This window comes from Canis lupus, chromosome 35 (genome assembly GCF_003254725.2).
Source record: "Canis lupus dingo isolate Sandy chromosome 35, ASM325472v2, whole genome shotgun sequence".
Classification (NCBI taxonomy): domain Eukaryota; kingdom Metazoa; phylum Chordata; class Mammalia; order Carnivora; family Canidae; genus Canis; species Canis lupus.
Window position 1 is genome coordinate 25512995 of NC_064277.1, and position 11884 is coordinate 25524878.

Sequence of the window (11884 nt, forward strand, 5' to 3'; positions counted from 1 at the left end):
TTCGGAAGGGTGGTAGGTGGGGGGTTGGGGTAACTGGGTGACAGGCACAGAGGAGGGCACTTGATGGGATGAGCACTGGGTGTTATATGTTGGCAAATTGAATTTAAATTTTAAAAAATGTTAAAAAAAAAAACCAACTCAGCTGCTTTTTTTCTCTTGCAAAAGTTAAAAAGCTGATCCTAAAATTTCATATGGAAATGTAAGGGACTCAGAATAACCAAAACAATCTTAAAAAATAAGAAAAAAGTTGGAAGACTCACATTTGATTTCAAAACTTACTACTGACGAAGATTCTTTCCTCGATCAAACTCGTTAGACTCCTAAACCTTCTCCTAGGCCCATCTGTGAATTTCCTTTAAAAACCTAGTTTTAGCAAGAACTCTGCTATATCAGTTTAACCAGAACATTATCATCCTGCATATCCGATCATTCTTGACAGCTGATCAGATTTCTCCTTCTCCACCATATCTCATGTAATTTCTGATCACCTTGGCCTGTCTGCAAGAATTCTGGTAGGTCTGTTTAATCAGAACCCTCCTCACTTCATCCACTGGCCCCTACCTTGCTCCTTGGCTATAAATTCCCACTTATCCATGCTGTATTGATCGTTGAGCCCAATTCTTGTCCACCACAGTAAAATCCCATTGTAGTTACTGCAGTGGTCCTGAATAAAATCTGCCTTACCATCTTTAACAAATCACTGAATATTCTTTTTCTTTAACAGTAGTCAAGATGAAGAGGAATAGCATAAGGTTAAAACGTAGGTCAGTGGAATAGAAGTTAGAGTGTAGAAATTAGTCTATGCTTTTATAGCAAATTGGTTTTTTAATGTGGTGTAAAGATAATTCAGTGGGGGGAAATAGTCTTTTCAAGAAATGGTGCTAAGACTACTGTAAATGTACATGCAAAAGAATTAATTTGGACCCCTACCTAACTGTATTACTAAAAAATAAACTCAAAATACATCAAAGACCTAAAGGTAAGAGCTAAAACTTTAAAATATTTAGAAGAAATCAGGTGTAAACATGACCATGCAGTGATTTCTTTGATAACACAGAAATCCAAGAAACCAATTTAAAATAGAGAAATTGGATTTCATCAAATTAAAAACCTTTGTGCTTCAAAGAACACTACCAACAAAGTGAAAAGACATCCTATGAAATAGAAAATGTTTGCAAATTGTATATCTTATAGGGACCTAGTACCTAGAATATATGGGCAAAGGATTTGAACTATTCAAATGAAATGTCTAACATTTCTTCCCAGAAGATATGCAAATGGACAATAAGTACATGAAAAGATGCACAACATCATTCTATATTTTAAAAATGCATATTGGGATCCCTGGGTGGCACAGTGGTTTAGCACCTGCCTTTGGCCCAGGAGACCCAGGATCGAATCCCATGTAGGGCTCCCGGTGCATGGAGCCTGCTTCTCCCTCTGCCTATGTCTCTGCCTCTCTCTCTCTCTGTGTGTAAATAAATAAAAATAAAAATAAAAATAATGCATATCAAAACCATGAGATACCCTGTCACACCCACTAAAGTGGCTATAATCAAAGACAGCAACAGGTGTTAACAAGGATATAGAGAAATTAGAACCCTCTTACATTGCTGATGAAAATATAAAATGGTGTAGCACCTTGGAAAATCCTTTGGAAGTTCCTCAGAAAATTAAACATAGGGCAGCCCTGGTGGCGCAGCGGTTTAGAGCTGTCTGCAGCCCGGGGTATGATCCTGGAGACCCGGGATCGAGTACCACGTCAGGCCCCCTCCATGAAACCTGCTTCTCCCTCTGCCTGTGTCTCTGCCCCCCTCTCTCTCTCTCTGTAGCTCTGTGAATAAATAAATAAAATCTTTAAAAAAAGAAAATTAAACATAGAATTAGTATATAAAGGAGCAATTCATTCCTAGTTATATATCAAAAAAAATTGAAAACAGGTGTTCAAATAAAAACTTGTACATAAATGTCCATAGTAGAACTACTCATAATAGCTAAAATATAGAAACAATCCAAATTTCTGTCAATGAATAAATGAATAAACAAAATCTGACATAATCATACAATGATTTATTATTCAGCCATGAGAAGGGATGAAGTATTTATACTGCTATAACATGGATGAATCTTGAAAATATTATGCTAAGTGAAAGAAGCTAAACAAAGGCTATGTATCATAGGATCTGTTTTTACAAAATGTCCAAAATAGGTAAGTCCACAGACAAAGATTAGTGGATGCCACAGACTAGAAAGCATTGGAAGTGACTATTGATGGTGTGGATTTATTTTGGAGTGATGAAAATGTGATGGAGTTAGATAGTGGTGATGGTAGCTGGTCACCTGTTTGCACCCATCCCCGCCCGGAGGGACTGCCACCGTCTCACAGAGCGCAGGAGGTGCGCACTAGTGTTTGCCAACTGCCCCCGAGTGCGGTGAACGCTCCCGGATGGCTCTGCAGCAGAAGCCAGGCAGGACGGCTGCAGACACAAGAAAATCTGCTGGCAAGTTGTTCAAGCCCGATGGGGTTAGCAGGGGACTGTGGTGGTGGAGGTGGGGGAGACCCACCCAGGGACCAGGACCTCAGGCTTACAGAGAACCAGCACCCCCTTGCTCGAGAGGTCTTCAGGCCAGAAGTGTCTTCAGGTTCAGACACTTCTGCTATCAGGATTCCCTTGGACCTTAGGAAGACTCTGGTCTGATATGGTTGTGGGAAGCTGGGAACAAGACTCTCAGTTTGTGGAACTCAGAGAACAAAGGGAAAACCCAGCATTTGGCAGGGAAGTGAGCTTCTTGCTAAGCCAACCACGTAAAGAGGGAAAGGGAGAGGGGAACAGCAGATCCAGGGATGGTGAGCAAAGATACCGAAGGTGTTCTGTATTTCAGATAGAATGAGGAGCATGATGCTCCTTACCTTACAGGTGACTCAACTCTCACAGCAATAAAGAAGTAGATGTAATCGTTCCCAATTTGCACACATGGACACTAAGTTCAGAGAGATTGGGGAACTTGGCCAAGGACACACAGCCAATAGTGAAACGACAGAAATGAGACCTGATCAAATTTTGCTTTGCTTACCTTTTTGGCTGCTCTCTGCCTCAGAAGGTACATAAGGCCCTGGCTTTTCTCTTCTTTTTCCTAGTCTCTGGGAATATATTTCTTGTGGACTCCTCCAGAGGTTTAATCTCTGTTAAATTCTTGATATCCTTAAGGCTTAATGACTTGCTTGTCTCTAGGTTTCAGCCTGTGCTGTGGAACAGAAAATCCTTTTGCAGGCAGTGACCCTTCAGACACTAGATGAAGAATCTTCATACACATGGATTCAGCCCCCAGTGATCCAGGACAAAGGACCTGAGTCCCAACCATCAGAGGAAGGAGGTGAGGCAAGAATTTCTCTAGGGAATTTGGACTGAAATGGCCTCCGAGTTGGATTTTTTTGTGGCTTGTGACATGTTAATTCCTTGTGATGAGGGTTATTAAAGAACACGACAAAGGTGACATTTGGAGTAATAATGATCAAAAGGTATTAAGTCATTTCAGAGCAACCTCAGTAACATGGTTGGTTTTAAATATCCATATTTGAATTTTCTGTATATGGTCTAGCAGCAAATGTTATTTCAAGTATTTTGATGCTTACATCCTTCAGTAGATATAGCTAGGATATTAACAATGTAAAACTATACTGACTTTCCTGAAAATTACCCTTTATTATTAACAGAATGGTGTATATGCATTGTACAAAGTTAGAAAATACATAGTAACAAGATAAGAAAATAAAACATGGTATTCTGTCACCCAGAGATTACAGTCAATGACTTTTTAACTTTTTGTTTTATGTCTGTGTATCTTTTTATGCATATGTGTGTACATTTACCTTTTACCAAAAAGAGATCATACTCTGTGCTATTTTGTAACATAATTTGTTGAATTAATGTTATCTAAATTCAATCCAAATTCAAATAGGCTCATTTTTTCTAAAATGTATTTTTTAAAGATCTTATTTATTTATTTGAGAGAGAGAAAGAGTGCACAAGCAGTACCAGGGATGTGTGGGGATGAGGGAGAAGCAGACTCCCCACCGAGCAGGGAACCAGTGGTGGGGCTCTATCCCAGGAGCCTGAGATCACGATCTGAGCTGAAGGCAGATACTTAACTGACGGAGCCACCCAGGCATCCCTCTAAAATGTATTTAAAGCTCATTTGTCCAACTCTGGATAGAATCCAGGGCAGCATGATACTTCTGGTTGTTATGCCTCTTGATTCTTTTCTACATTAGAACAGTTCCCCTCTCCCATCTTTTCCCCATTGCCCAGACTTTCTGAGGAACCCAGGCCAGGTTCCTACCCTCTAGAGTTTTCTGATTGCTTTCTAATTGTATCATTTAGTTTCTTGCCCCTGTACCTTGTATTTCCTATAAACTGGAAATTCCATCTCCATGCCTGAAGGATTTGGGTTAAACATTTTTGGCTAGAATTAATATTAGGTAATAGACATTAATACCTGTGTGGCCCACTATTAAATCACTGGCTTGGCATGATGACAGTGTGATACCTTCATTGAACGGGTGATTTTTCCCCTTGTAGCTAGCTAATGTGTGGTGTCATCGAGGCACTACACAAATAGTTTCACATCAACAAATTAGAAATGTTTGATAATCCTTATGTGGGTCAACCATTTTATTAAGCATTACAGGATGATTTTGTAATTCTTTATTCCTTCTATGTTATTAACTGGCATTCTTACTAAAGCTTTCCTTCATCACATCTGTCTGGTCACTTCCTTGTAGGTGGTCATGATTGATACTTTGTTTTCCCCCTTCTTATACCAATCTTCAAATTCAAGAAGTGGTTTATTGTGTTATCTTAAATGACAACTTGAGATTTTAGGACTTTTTCTGTGTTGGTATCATTAAGGACTTGGAATGTATTTTTTTAAAGCTTTTATTTAGGGGCACCTGGGTAGCTCAGTTAAGCATCTGCCTTCAGCTCAGGTCATGTTTCTGGGGTCCTGAGATCCAGCCCCATGTTAGGCTCCCTGCTCTGCAGAAAGCCTGCTTCTCCCTCTCCCTGCCACTCCCCCTGCTTGTGCTCTCTCTGTCAAATGAATACATAAAATCTTTTAAAGAGAAAAAAAAAAGAAGCCTTATATTTCAAAATACCAATGCTAAATATTAAGGTAAAATGTATACAGCTCCTAGAAAAATCATGAGATTATCTGTGGCTGAAACAAATTTCATTTCCTCTTCAGATGTTTAAAATGGCAATAAAATAAATAAATAAAATGGCAATAAATGCAAAATAGGGGAAAATACACTGAGCTATTTTATTAAGAACAAAATACCAATCAATAAATTATCATTAAGTATATATTACAGCATATGATTGTTTCAAAAGCTCCTTGTAATGAAATTGGATACTACTTGGAACAAATCGTTACTTTTCAGCTCAGGTAATGATCATCCAGCCCCACACCGGGCTCCCCGCTCCACATCCAGCTTCCTGGTGAGCAGGGAGTCTGCTTCTCCCTCTCCCTCTGCCTGCCGCTTACTCTGCTTGTGAGTGTGTGCTCTCTCTGTTAAATAAATAAAAGCTTAAATAAATAAAATATTTTTTAAAGAATTAAAAAATAAGGGATCCCTGGGTGGGGCAGCGGTTTGGCGCCTGCCTTTGGCCCAGAGCACGATCCTGGAGACCCGGGATCGAGTCCCGCGTCGGGCTCCCGGTGCATGGAGCCTGCTTCTCTCTCTGCCTCCCTCTCTCTCTCTCTCTCTCTCTGTGTGTGTGACTATCATAAATAAATAAAAATTTTAAAAAGATTGAAAAAAATTAAAAAATAAGGTATTTATTTGAGAGAGAGAACGCATGAGCAGGGGGTAGGAGCAGAGGAAGAGGGAGAGAAGCAATCTCCCCAGTGAGCAGGGAGCCCAACTCAGGACTCTATCCCAGGACCCTGGGATCATGACCTGAGCTGAAGGCACAGGCTTAACCAACTCAGCCCCCCAGGTGCCCTTGGACTTAGGAATTTTTCTTGAGTCAGTGTGTTTCGGCCCCCACATTCAAAATCGACCTTTTATTCCACATATCTTTGGCTTGTGTGAATATCTTCAGTCCTGCTCCTGTCTCTGTTTTGCCATAGCTCTAGTAATTTTGAATGCTTGCTTTTGCTTTCTGAACAAAAATAACTTGTTTCAGGCTCACTTTGTACCTTCCCTGTACCGGATCTGGTTTCAGCCATTTCTGAAGGAGCCTTGGTTCTTGTTAATAGAGAATGCTATTGGAGAATAAACTCTGGGTGCTAGGGGTGTTCTTTATCATTTGGGTAACACTACTTCTAGGACATTCATGGGCAGAGCTAGATAGATTTTATTCCTAACAAATTTGAATTTATATTGGTGTACTCATTCTATTTTACCATTACAATGTTACATCAGTGTTCTGAATTATATTTGGTTTCTTCAATTTTTGAATTCCTTTGTTGAGTTCTCCTTTGGTTGGTTGGTTTGTTGGTTCACTCTCTCATTTATTTATAGGTGTAATAGTTTGCATCCAAGGTGACCCAGGGAAACACAACGAGTGGGAATTGAGACACTAAAGGGAGAAATGCCAATAAAGTATGCATAAATGAGCAGGCTGTCATGGTTTTGTTTTAGGATTTTGTTTTAAGTATGCTGGGCATGGAGCCTAACACTGAGCTTGAACTCAAGACCCTGAGATCAAAACCTGAGCTGAAATAAAGAGTCAGATGTTTAACCAACTCAGTCACCCAGACACCCCATTTTTTCCCTAACTTTTGAGCTGGGTTGATTGATATATTTTCATTCTTCTACTTATTAATGTAAGTATTTGATGCTATGAATATTTCATTGAACACTGGTTTAGATGAATTTCAAATGTTTTGAAATGTAATGTTTTCATTTATATATTTTCCAGAAAGTCTGAAATGTATGTTTATAACAATTGTTGGAGTTTAAAATTTACAGATTAAAGAGCTTATTTTCTGATTTTGTTTTTAATTAATTGCATTGTCATCAGAGAGTGTTTGTGTTATTCCTATGTTTTAGAATTTATTGTGGTTTTCTTATGACCCAATAGATAGTTTTCTCTCTCTTTTATAAAAATTTTATTTATTTATTCATGAGAGACACAGAGAGAGAGGCAGAGACATAGGCAGAGGGAGAAGCAGGCTCCTCTCAGGTTGCCTGATGAGGGACTCCATCCCTGGACTCCAGGATCATGCCCTGAGCCAGATGTTCAACCGCTGAGCCACCCAGGCATCAAATCTCCCCTTTGTCTGAAATTGAAATCTTGATGCCTTCTTTCTTTCTATTTACATTTGCTTAATCTATCCTTATTTTTTTTAAGATTTTTATTTATTTATTCATGAGAGACAGAGAGAGAGAGAGAGAGAGAGAGAGGCAGAGACACAGGCAGAGGGAGAAGCAGGCTCCATGCAGGGAGCCCCATGTGGGACTCGATACCCGGACTCCAGGGTCACGCCCTGGGCTGAAGGCGGCGCTAAACCGCTGAGCCACCCCGGGATCCCAATCTATCCTTATTCATCCTTTATTCATAAATTTTCTCAATCATTATGTTGTATATGTGTCTCCTGTATATATAATAGAGTTGAGTGTTGCTCTGTGATCAAATCTAATGTTTTTTTAACAAGTTAAGCCATTTGCATTTATTGATATGGCTATTAGGACAATTATGTTTGATATTAACAATTTTCTTGTCTTTTATATTGTACATGTCATTTATACACATATAAACATATAAATACAAGTACAAACATGCATATGTGAATAGGTACATATGTGTGTATATGTATGTATATATATGCACATATATACATGCTTTTCAATGTATGGCTTGTTTTCTCTCTCTTTTTTTTAAAGATTTTATTTATTTATTTGTTCAGAGAGTGAGTAGGTGGGAGGGGCAGAGGGAGACAGAATCCTAAGCAGACTCCCTGCTGAGCATGGAGCCTGACATGGGGCTGATCCCACAATCCTGAGATAATGACCTGAGCCAGAATCAAGAGTTGGACGCTTAACCAATTGAGCCACTCCGCACGTTCCTTTTATTTTTTTTTTTAAGATTTATTTTTAGGGACACCTGAGTGGCTCAGCGGTTGGGTGGCTGCCTTCGGCTCAGGTTGTGATCCCGGGATTCGGGATCAAGTTCCACATTGGGCTCCTGTGGGGAGCCTGCTTATCCCTCTGCCTGTGTCTCTGCCTCTCTCTCTCTCTCTCTCTCTCTCTGTGTGTGTCTCTCATGAATAAATAAATACATCTTTAAAAAAAAAAGATTCATTTTTGGGGCTTGAATTCAAAACCCTGAGATCAACAGTTGCATGTTCTGACTGAGCCAGCCAGGCACCCCTCCCCTTTCTTTTTAATTAGTTCTTACACTAAGGAAGATTTGTATGTTTGTATCAGCAGTATATTAGTTAGCAATTGCTGTTTAACAAATTACCACAAAGTTAGTGGCTTCAAACTACACACATGCTTTATCTCATAGTTTCTGTGGGTCGAGAGTCTGGGTTGGCTCAGATCAGGTTGCAGTTAAGGTGCTAGGGCTGACATCTCATATGAGTTGTGAGCAGGGAAGGATCCATTTCCCACTTCACATAGATGTTGGCAGGACTCACATCTCTGTTAAACAGAGGGCCTCAATCTCTTGCTGGCTGCTGGCCAGAGGCCACCTTTGTTTCCTTGCCTCATGGGCTTCTCCATATGGTGGTGTTCTTCACCAGAGCCAGCAAGCCAGCATGGAAGAGTGTCCATAGAGATTCCACTAGCAAGATGGAACTTACAGTCTTATGTAATCACAGAAGTGACAGCCTGTCAATGTTGCCACATTCTCACTTTCACACCTGTATTTTTTTTAAGATGTATTTATTTACTTATTCATGCAGACACACACACAGAGGCAGAGGGAGAAGCAGACTCCAGGGACCCTGACATGGGACTTGATCCCGGGTCTCCAGGATCACACCCCAGGCTGAAGGCGGCGCTAAACCGCTGGGCCACTGGGGCTGCCCCACACCTGTATTACTACCATTCCTTCCACATTGACTAACATCTTTCTCTGAACTGCTAACACTAAGTAAAGAGATGATACAGTATCTTCTGTTAACATCAACCTAAAAGAGACATTAGCCTTTCCAGCTGGCTATCTCTTAAATTATTTTTGAGTTTTCTTTGCTCCCCAAGTTCTGTGGTCTCTTGTTTCAGATGGTGGTATGAAGACTGACGACATGATGTTAAGCATGAAGCAGGAACTTCTTGAAGAAGCAGAACTATGTGGGAAGGGGTCTGACGGACATGATGGAACTTTGTCTCAACATACCAAATACACAGGAGGCCATGACCATGATGGAAGTTTGGAAACGCAGGATGGGGTGCCACAGGAAAAAAAAATACATACATGTGAAGAATGTAAGAAAACCTTCACCTGGGTAAGAGGGCTTCATATGCCATAGGAGGATCCCACACTGGGGAGAGACCATACTCATGTACAGAATGTGCAAATGCCTTCTTCAGATGTGTAGAGCTTACCCAGCACCAGGAGCTTTACAGCAAGGAAAAACCTTATCCCTGTAAAGAGTGTGGCAAACATTTCAGTCAGAAAGCAGGCCTCTTCCAACATCTCAAAATCCACACTGGAGAGAAGCCATATTGGTGTAGTAATTGTGGCAGGTATTTCAGTCGGAGATCAGTTCTTACAAAGCATCAAAGTGTCCACACTGGAGAGAAACCTTTTGAATGTGAGGACTGTGGTAAAACTTTCTGCCATTGTTCAGATCTCACTGAGCATCAGTGATTCCACAGTAAAGAGAAACCTTACGAGTAATGAGTGTGGGAAAACCTTCAGCAATGTTCACATCTTATTCAGCATCAGCAAATCCACAGTGAAGAAAAACCTTATGAATGTAAAGTGTGTGGAAAAGCCTTTGCCCAGTATGCAGGATTTAACCAGCACCAGAGAATCCATACTGGAGAGAAACTTCTTGAATGTCCTGTATGTGGATGAGCCTTTAGCCAGAGCTCAGAACTCATAATCCATCACAGAATTCACTCAGGGGGAAAAAACCCTATGAGTGTGCTGAGTGTGGAAAAATGTTTAGTGTGAGCTCAAGTCTGATCATACATCAAAGAAGTCACACTGGAGAGAAGCCCTATAAATGTGATGAGTGTGGTGAAGCCTGTAGTCAACACTCAGGTCTTAACAAACACAGGTTAGGAGGGAAGCACAGTAAGCCCCCTGAGCCAAGAAAATATAAGTGTGACAAGTGTGGGAAGACCTTTACTCGATCAACTGGCTTGGGAAACCATAAAAGAATTCACACTGGGGATAAAACCTAGCAGTGTCCTGAGTGTGGGAAAGCCTTCACAAGAGGAGAGCATCTTCTTGAACACCAGGGAATTCACAACAAGGTGAAGCCCCATCAATGTAAAGAGTGTGGGAAAGCCTTCAGTTGTCAGAAGACAGGTCTGAATCACCATCTCAGAGTCCACATGGGAAAGAAACACTGAGTGTTCCGAATGTGGGCAGGCTTTCAGTTGTAAGTCAGATCTCCATAAACTCTGAGGAAAACCCCCATAAATATGAAGAATATGGAAAGGCCTATAGGCAGAGAGCAACACTGTTGCAACACTATTACACTGTTCTAAGCCCTGGCAGCAGCATGAACTGAGTGGAGCCTGCTGTGGGAACACAGCCTTGATGTAGTCCTAGAGAATCCACTACAACTGGACACCCTGCCCAGGTGTTCAGTGACAACTACAGGAAGAATCAAGGACTTTTTTTTTTAATCTGAAATAAAATGTTTCTTGAAACTCATTATTAAAGAAAATTGGAGATGTCACATCAAAAAGTTTTTATAAAGATTGTAAATGCTGGAAAAGTTGAGAATTTAGAAAAGTAAATGTTAACAAGAAATTTACCTGTGATTACTTTTACTAAATACAATGAAGTATTGGTTAATATGAAAAATATATAAAAGCCCATTGATAAAAAAAATTCTATTTTTCTACTGAATTCATGAGTTTTGATGTTGTATTTTTTCAAACCATTTTTTAAAAAGATTTTATTTATTCATGAGAGACACACAGAGAGAGGCAGAGACATACACAGAGGGAGAAGCAGACTCCCTGCAGGGAGCCCAACGAGGGACTCGATCCCAGGACCCCAGGATCATGCCCTGAGCCAAAGGCAGACTTCTAACCACTGAGCCACCCAGGTGTCCCTTTTCAAACCATTTTGATTTCTAATTAGCTTTAGCCTATCCCAGTGTTGAAATTACTACTCTGAGTAATAGTCAAGGACACTGGAATATCCAAGTTTGGAATGGGTGAAGCGAGTGTTCTGTTTCCCTCCCTACCGAACCAGCCTTTCACCAGAAGTAGGTAGCCTGCAGACCTTCCTGCAGGCTTTGCAAAAGCCCAGGGCATACTTTTCTCCTTGTGAACATACTCCTTGAGCTCACAACTGAGAAGGATGAAAGGGAAGACAGAAAACCAAACTTTTAATTAACAGCATTTTCACCCTCCTGCAAATTATATTTACACAACTGAAACATTCAGCTTCAGCACTACCTGTGTCCCTTGGGCAATAATGTGAGGCCCTTCTTTGCTGAAGCTCATGATAGTTTTCAAATACTGGAAGACTACTTTCTCATTTTTTGCTGCTATCCACGATGTAACTGCTATAGATGTGACACATTTTTATTTTTTTTTTATTTATTTATGATAGTCACAGAGAGAGAGACAGAGAGAGAGAGGCAGAGACACAGGCAGAGGGAGAAGCAGGCTCCATGCACCGGGAGCCCGACGTGGGATTCGATCCCAGGTCTCCAGGATCGCGCCCTGGGCCAAAGGCAGGCG

General features: G+C 40.7%; 1 pseudogene; it reads left to right on the forward strand.

Moving 5' to 3' along the window:
• The first annotated feature begins 2306 nt into the window (after nucleotides 1-2306).
• On the forward strand, nucleotides 2307-11114 carry LOC118353401 (zinc finger protein 391-like; annotated as a pseudogene).
• The last annotated feature ends 770 nt before the right edge of the window (nucleotides 11115-11884 follow it).